Source organism: Psammomys obesus, unplaced genomic scaffold (genome assembly GCF_907164565.1).
Source record: "Psammomys obesus unplaced genomic scaffold, mPsaObe1.curated_primary_1811, whole genome shotgun sequence".
NCBI lineage: Eukaryota > Metazoa > Chordata > Mammalia > Rodentia > Muridae > Psammomys > Psammomys obesus.
The window spans coordinates 21320-30768 of NW_026591762.1; positions in this window are offsets into that span (position 1 = coordinate 21320).

Genomic DNA, 9449 nt, shown 5'->3' on the forward strand with positions numbered 1-9449 from the left:
TGGCTCGTAGGGTTCTCATAAACATCTTGGGCCCCGTTGCAATAGGTGCAGACTGACTTCAAAAGAAAGTGAATACGTAGCGATTACCAGTTTCTTGTGTCTTATTTAAAACTACCATGTCAAGAAACTTTAACTGCCAAATGTCCAAAAATGGGATGAGATTAATGTCTCACTCATTCCCTCACCACCACCACCTCCGTTCCCCACCCCAAAATGAAAGTCTTCTCCTGGGCTTCCCTGATCCCCTCAAAGAGCAAACACATAAGAAACAGTAATATATTTGGCCAGATCGCTCTGGAGTGTATCTGACCAAAATCTGCTTGTTCAACATGCCTGAACTCTGACTTCCCCAAACTAAACCCACTACAAAACTAAAACATGTCTGTGTTACTGACTGGAGGCAAAGGGGAGGAAGAGGGAAGTTAAGAGTCACAATGCGAGCCTGAGAGAACCGTTAGACATAAATAAACATGTCATTTTCACGAGTGACTGCAGAGCAGGGAAAGAGTGCATGCCTTTGTAGCAGACTACTGGCTAATAAAAGATCAAAGGTCTATACCTCACAACGCCATAAATAAAAATGGAGGGTTTTTTTTTTTTTTTTCCATGAGACCCTTCCCCGGGGGGAAAAAAGTATGTGCGGTAAATGTAATTACTTAGCAAAGCTGCGGCCTCTCTGTGCTCCCGCAGCTGACCATAAAACGTCCTCCTATTCTGTTTCATCGACCGCTGTACCAGGCGGCCTGGGCGCCTACGGATCACTGTGGCCATCTGGCTTGTGTCAGAGCCAGCACACAGGAAGAAAAGCGGTGACGTCACTCTGCAGGTCAGGCAAAGAACAAAGATGCCTTCTACAATTAAAAGCCAAGGACTGCAAATACCAGGGGCTCAACGTGACTGTGATTTAACAGTGAGTGCCCCCTTCGCTGCCTTTTTCCTACTCAAATAGCCAGAGCTCCATCTAGTGGCAAGTTGGTTTTGCCCGGTTTGGGGCTTTCAACTGTTCTGTTTGGGTTTGGCTTTTTTAAGCTGACCCTGGAAGTGCTCAGTAACACCAACACAGCGAAGCACCTGGCAGAATTCCTGTCAGAGCCACCTTGTCTTTTCATGCTGAAGAATAAAGGAGTACAACTTGTCATGCTGTGACCCACTTACAAATCTCACAAAGGACGCGTTTCATAGGCTGGGAACCGAGGTGACCCTAATTACGTTACTGCTCACAAAAAAGTTAGAAAATGCAGGCAGGTTGACGGAATGCTTGCGAGGTGTTCAGTACCCTGAGACTATGTATCTGAGCCGTAGACTGAAGGGTGCTTCATTCTTTCTAAAGAATGCTGCCTGGGGCTGGATACCCTGCCTAGCTCCAGCAAACAAAAGAACCCTGGGAAATATACACCTCCAGTGCATATAGTCAGGAACAAGTCTTCTCCGGAGCACAGCAACATTTGTGTGTGTGTGTGCTGGAGTTTGGGGGGAAGAGAGAGTGTGTGTATTTTCACACTTGCAATAAAACAAACAAAAAGTGCTGACAACAGCGGTGAAGTCGGTGACGGGTTTCGAGAAAGATGGCCATCGCTGTGAATGTGCGTAAGCTGTGGTGCCTGACTTCCTGGCAGCACCTGCAACTACTTGGATGACCTTGGACAAGTCACTTATTTTTGTCTCCTCAGCTCTAAAATAACCATTGAATAAACCACTTAGCTCAAAGTACCTCTAACAACTCCTAGTATGTGGTATGTGTGGTTCAGAAAAAGTTAGCTGTCAAATAGTTGCCATGTTTAATATCACATGAGGTTAAAAAAATGTATTAAAAATAAATTTTCCAATAGTACATTCTGATCCTGGTTCCCCTGCCTCATCTCCTCCCCACCCATCCAACCCTATGCCCTCTCTCTGTCTCTCTCTGTCTCTCTCTCCATCTTAGCCCACCCTACAATCCTGCTAGATCAACTGCTTATCTTTTCCCCCAAACAACCTCATGGTTTCCTCCTGGTCTCTCTGCTACCTCTCCCAACATCTGCTAGGTCACAATCTAGCTTTTCCAATACTAGACCCTATAGAGCGCGCTATCACCTCTCCTACGACAGTTTTCAGGACATTGGTCTGTTTTCATCCTTCCCTCTTCTAAGTTAACTCTTAAGGGCAGGGAGAGGATCTTTTCCATTTTTGTATCCCACTACCCAACACATAATAGCCAACCATTCGTCAGCTTCCTGATGTAGATAAATGACTGAGCTAGGAAGCTGGATGTCCAGGGCCCTCATTTCCAGTGCTGTCTCTGCCAGTTCCCTTGCTCACAGTGCTTAAAGGAATTAAAATCTGTTACTCGTGCATAACTGCTAGCAGTGCCCATGAAGATGTGGGATGGTGGAAGCATCTTCATTTAAAACTCAAAGATAACTCAAACACCCTACAATTGTCAGAAATGTCCACTTTCCTGTTCCCCTGCTACTTCAAGATTCTAACACCCAAATCACAACTAAAGTCAGTTTGCTAGTGATTTTGGTGTGGCTCCCACGCCCAGGCCCGGCTCCCCCTTTTCCTTTTTACCCTGAAGTTGAACAGTGCACTGCCAAAGAGAGAGCCTGCCAGGGAATCCGGAGAATTCACCAAGCTGGTAATTGGTTCCAGGCAGAGCTGACTATGCCTGTGGACTTAAAGTGTCAACCCTAAAGGTCGGATCCCTCTCCAGCAAAGACAAAGAAATGTGTATACAGCGGTGTTTTTCACAAGCTAGTAAAATGCCCTCCCCAAACTACAAAGGCCAACGACAAATCTGAATGTTGTCAAGGACGATTTTTAAAATCCTGACACTCAGATCTCACCACTGTCTCCAGAAAGAGAAGGTGTGCTGACAACAGGAACCAAGGAAGCAGTCTCAAGACAAAGCCTGCTTTTGACAAAATGTGCTCCACTGAGGAAAGCAGTCCTCAGGTCACTCCTTCCTCTCTCTCCCCCCCTACCCCGGTTCCTTCCGTAGAAACCATGGGTCGGGCATCTCAAAGCCACCAATTAGAATGCCTGCTATAAAGGTCTACCAAAAACACCATGCCCATCAGCCCGGGGCTGGACACACACTTTATGCAAAACTCTTATTTGGGAGTGAATGGGCAGCTCCTTTAGCTGCCCCTCGAAGTCAACAGCCAGATGGTAGTGATGGCAGTTTGCTAAGCAGCTATGGGAAGGCTGGCTGTGAAGAGCCTGCAGTCTTCCAAACTGTCTTCGGGTGAGGAAAGTTTAAGACGTCTTCCCACCACAGTACCTATATAATACCTAATGCGGCCTTTGTTATCACGGTTTAGAGCTTCTACCTTAGAGGTGTATTTTGGCTACACTTTTTTTTTCTTTCTTTTTTGGAGATCTGAACTTGGATGTCTAGCTTCCAAGTTCATATATATATATAAAGTATTAAATGGTATATTTTATATATTTCTTCACATATAAAAAGTATTGACAAGACAGAAAAACCCATAAAACACTTTAATCGTTGTGTAAAAAACCCTTTGTGTGTGTGTGGGGGGGGGGTAGAATTTCAGGAGGAGGGTGACCGGATACTGGACTTAGGACCCTGCATCTTCTAGGCCAGCACTCTATCACCAAGCGTCATCCCCAGGCACATTTGTCACTCTTGACTTGAAATGAGGTCTTGCTGGCCTTTAATGCAGTCTGTAGCCCTGGCAGGCTTTGAACTCATGACCCTCAGCCTCCTGTAGAACTGAGATTATAGGCATATAGCACTGGGCCTGTCTTAGTTCTGGTTTTGTTTCTTTTTGCTGTTCTTGGTTTTTCTTTTCTAGTCCTTGAGCTCGCACTAAAATACTCACTGGCTGCGCTCTGTTCCAGGGAGGAGTTTTACTCTGAGCTTTGCGGGTCTCCTCTGTAAACACAGGGCCTGTGATGTTGACCCTTAGAGGGGCACATGGCACCTCTGAGTTGACACTACAGGCCTCACACAAGCTAAGCACACCACTGTGTCTGGCTGATCTCCCTTGATTTTCTGATCATCCTTTTCTTCCTTCCTTTGCAGAAATTGCATCGCTCTCTCTCTTATGCTCTCTCTCGCTTTATTTTGATTCGCGAAGTAATTATGCTCCCAGCCCATCCTTTGGCTTACTCTGGGTTTCTGACTTCACACTGTCTCTGTTATGGACCTTGCCTTTCATACTTAATCTCTGCCTTCTAGAGGCTTACAATCTGATGGAGCACTGTGACGCTCTCATGCCAACCTTGCTCGCACTTCCTGCGCTACCTCTTAAAGGCTTCTAGATAACAGTCACATCAGCTTGTGTTTGTACTGTGTGCTTTTATTTGCTGGTGCCTCTAGATAGTCTTACAACTTCATAGCCTAATCTACTTCGTGCACGGTTAAACGTTTGCACGATCACTATAACAATCAGATCCAAGTACCTGAACTCTTTGAGTAGGAAATGTGTGAGTCCCTCCTGCTGCTATTCACTTACTTTCTGGCTCTCCACTCCCCTCGCTCGCTAGGAATGCAGTTCCTGCTCCTGCCCCCTTGTGGTGGAGTGAGGCAGTGTGACAAGTTCCAGTCACCTTAGCAGCAGAAATGCTGGAGGGGCCATTTCCAGGCCTGTCAGCTGTTGCAGTGAAACCCTGCCTTTCTTCAGTAACGATCTAGAGTTAGACTAGGGTGGCTCTGTCCATCGTGACCCTGGGGGAAGAAAACAGGAGTGCACCTTTTCCGTCTGGCCCACAGTGACTCGTAGCACAAATGAGAACGAAGCCTTCAGCACTACAGTGGGCAGTATTCGGGGTCCTTTGTTGCAGCAAGAACTAAAGTTTGGATAGGAGCTTGTTTGAAGTCCCATGGCAGCAAGTGATGGAGCCGGAAGAGCGTTTGTTTCGCTCTCCTGTTAAAAATCCCTGTGGGCTGCAGAGACAGCCCAGACAGCAGTTAACAGAACCCAGATCTAGTTCGCAACAGTCATGTCACAACCCCCTGGAACACCAGCTCTTTCGTGGCAATCGAATACCCTGGCCTCCACGAGCACCTGCATTAGTGTGCATCCACCAAACACACATAATCTAAGATAGTAAATATGTTTTTAATTCTCAGAGACAGGACTCCCGGTGCTACAGATGACTGCAGTTTTAGAAACCGTCTCCGGAAAGAGGATGAGCTCGATGCCAGGAACACGAGAACACAGAGAGCCCGAGGCTGCTCTCCCAGGAGTCACCCTGCTGTCCAGCATCCCAAAGCAGCTCCCACGCCAGAAGAGACACTGAACACGCACGGATGCCGTTTATCCGGACACACACGGTCAGCTGTCCAGTCCTACAGACAGCAAAGTGGTCGCTCATCGGCCAAACTGAGTGACCTGTGCTGAAGAATGAATGAATGAATGAACGAACAAATGAAGGAATGAAATCTTTCATCCTAAAGTGACTAGCTGCTCCTGGGCACTAACCACATCTGCAGTGTCTTACTGATTCAACAACTCGGAGCCTGTTCACAAGCGCACGCAGACACAATGTTCACATTCCAGTCAATCAAGAAATGCAAGAAAAAACAAACAAACAAAAAATAAAACAAGACACAATCTGTTTGCCGTGATGCTACCAAAATAATTCAGTTACTCCAGACCTAAGCTAAAGCAATCACAGCAACAGCTCACTCTGTAACCTAAAAGTAAAGCAGCAGCAACAACACCCAAAACACACAATACGCACACAGACACACAGCACACAAACATACCATATACCAGACACTCATCACACATGTACACGCTCACACCCAAGGCACACACAACACAAATACAAACCCTTAAGCACACACTCACATACCACACACACCTCACACACCTCACACACAAACATACATAAGACACACGCATACACACCACACACACAGGGACACACACAGACACCACACACACACAGACACACACAGACACTCACACACCACATACACACAGAAACACAGTCACGCACATACATAACACACACTCACATACATACATACGCACCACACACACGGACCACACAGACACTTACACACCACACACACAGATACACACACATACACCACACACACAGACATACTTTACACACACCACACACATAGAAACACTCACACACACAAATACCCACACATGTCGTAATGATAAAGGCTTTTAAAAATAATCCACAGATGGGTATTTGTCTGTTCCTGAGCACACTGTACACTCCAAGAGCTTCCCACATCAAATCGAAAGGGATCTAGCAGCAAAGAAAGCCGGAAGGGAACCAGAGGAAAGCCCGAGAGCAGCAGGGACTCCATCTTGTGAAGCACGGAGGAGACACCAACTTGACTCTCGATCCATCCTCCTGCAGAACAGCACCCCTGGGATGTTTGTTCAACTTACAGTCACAGGTCATGGCCTCCCTGGCGGCTGGATCGGAACACGAAACTAGACCGTGGTGGAAAGGGGAATGGAAGTCTACAGGCTGTGGGACCTTTCAGAGAAACTTTGAAGGCAAAGTCACTTGCTCAGTGTCTGCATCCCTCCTGGGACATGGGAACTTGTGTAAGCATGTGTAAGCCCCCAGGCAGAAGTTACCTGATGAAGAAGGCAACAGGAAATGGCCATGAGGCAAAGATGGTTGCCAAGTTTGACCTGGTACAGGAAAGAAAACTAAGATTCTGCATTACAAGAGTGGCTCTGCTGTACCTGTGTCGTCCTCGGCTGGTCTGTGGGCTCCCAAACCCCGAGGAGTTAACACACAGTGCCACAATGTGGACAGCAGAGGAAACAGTACCAAACAGCCTAGTACCCTAGTGGGAGGGCAGCCTCTGTCCTTCCTACCTGAATATTATCCACGTTTGATATGTCAATATATGCTACTATGGCTATATTGAAATGATGGATATAAGCATCAAAAGAATAATGATTTAAAACTGCTTCAGGGGAATGAGACAGAGATAGATAAAGTTGGAAGGTATTGCTTACTGCCCTTGTACTAAGAATCATTTGCAGAATTTTTTTATAAAAGCAAAGTTCATCCCAGAAGCAGAAAGACAAATAATTTATACTCACTTATAAGTGGATATTAGCCATATAATATAGGATAAACATACTAAAATCTATTGCCCTAAAGAAGCTAAACAACAAAGAGGACCCTAGGGAAGATGCTTAATCTTAATTCAGAAAGGCAAACAGGATAGACACCGGAAGTAGGAAAAGACAAGGAACAGGATAGGAGCCTTCCACAGAGGACCTCTGAAAGACTCTATCCACCAGGGTATTGAAGGAGATACTGAGACTCATAGCTAAACTTTGGCCAGAGTGCCAGAATCCTTATGGAAGAAGAGAAAGATAGAAAGACCTGGAGGGGACAGGAGCTCCACAAGGAGAACAACAGAGTCAAAATACCTGGGCCCAGGGGGCCTGGCAGAGACTGATACTCCAACTAAGGTCCTTGCATGGAGAGGACCTAGACCCCCTATTCAAAGGAAGCCCATTGGCTGCTCAGTTTCCAAGTGGGTTCCCTAGTAAGGGGAATAGGGGATGTATCTGACATGAACAGCAGGCTCTCTGATCACCTCCCTGTGGGGGTCAGAGGGAGGGAGTGCAGCCTTGCCAGGCCACTGAGGAAGATGAGCCAGTCCTGATGAGACCTGATAGGCTAGGGTCAGATGGAAGGGGAGGAGGTCCTTCCCTTTCAGGGGACTAGGGAAAGGTTACAGAGGGAGAAGAGTAAGGGTGGGTGGGACTGGCAGGAGACAAGGGAGGGGGCTACAGTGGGGATACAAAGTGAATAAGTTGTAATAAATAAATATATAAGATGAAATTTTTAAAAATTCACGTATGAAAAACATACTGTATTCCAAACGACCATTTCATCTAAAGAGAGGCCCTTTCTAATGTTGTCTGAATTGGTACTACAATTCTAGGCCTGAGACTACAGTCACAGCATCTATGTCTATCCATGATTGGTATCTTTTTTTTAATTTATTTAATTTTATATGTGTATTAGTGTGACGGTGTCAGGTTCCTTGGAATTGGTGGTACAGACAGTTGTGAGCTGCCATGTGGGTGCTGGGAATTGAACCCGGGTCCTTTGAAAGAGCAGACAGTGCTCTTAACCACTGAGCCATCTCTCCAGCCCGATTGGTATCTTTTTTGAGGTAAGTTCTCACCATGTAGCCCAGACTTGTCTCAAAATTTGTGAGGATTATTGAGATGGGAGAGTAACCTTGAGTGCAGGGCCAGCCTGGGCTACATGAGTAACTGGCCAGTCTGGTATACAGGGTAAGATCTTGTCTCAAAACAAAACTCAGCTCGTTTTTCTTTATTTCTTCACTAACACATGATTCTTTCTATACTTCTGATCTTACCCCGCAGTGGTCCCATCTTCCCATCACTAACCCCCCCCCCAACCTAGTCTTCCGGCTCTCCTTTATCCATCGCCATCCATACAACACCAACTGACGACAACTGTATCACCATCACGCTCCGCAAATGCACCCTTTTCTTTCTACTTCTCACCTAGAATGGGGATCAGATGGCCTGCTGCCCGTCTTCCGAATCTAATCTGGACCCCCTTCACATCTGCCTTGCTGTCGGCTGCACAAGCCCTGTGTGCTTACTGAGCCCACAAGCAAACGCTACTTAAGATGCTCCAGGACTCATCACAACCACCAAAGAGAAGTTCAAGCAGGCTATCTACCCCACCTTCATGACCTATCAGTTGTTTCTTTTGCTGCTTGTACAACTCTGGCCTTCACCACACTCAGTACATACCACACTCCACCAACTCTGTTCTCCTTTACTATTTCCGGTGCCTCACTCAGTGCCTAGCTCTGAGAAGGCAGCCATCATATACACAGCTGAATAGATAGATAGATAGATAGATAGATAGATAGATAGATAGATAGATAGATAGATAGATATTACGTCGTTCTGGTTAGGACCCGCTGTTCAGTTCCTCCCTAAAAATCTTTGGTTTCCCGGAGATCTCTACAGAGTTTTAGCTTCCTAACTTGCAAAATATGGGATATAATCATTATTTCATTAAAGTTTGGATTAGATGAAATGTCTATATCACCATAAAGCATGGCACAGTGAATTTTACTTTCCCTAACCAGAAGGAAAAAAGGGAGGAGGGAAAGGGGAGGAGAAGGGAGAGGAGAGAGAGTTAGAGAGTTACAGACTTGAACTTACTTTAGGATCTAGAAAGATGGGACTGTTGATACTACACAAGGATGATTTTAGCACTTCAGGAATTATGCCTTAGTGACCTTATGAAATATAACATCTTTGACCAAAAGCATGACTTCAAATTTTGCAATCAATTGTTTCAGAGTGGCCCAGCTTTTTATTTTTTTAAGGTTTTATTCACTTTATGTCTATGAGTGTTCCATCCACATGTACACCTGCACACCAGAAGAGGGCAGTAGATGGTAAGATGGTTGTGAGCCACTCTGTGGTTGCTGGGAATTGAACTCA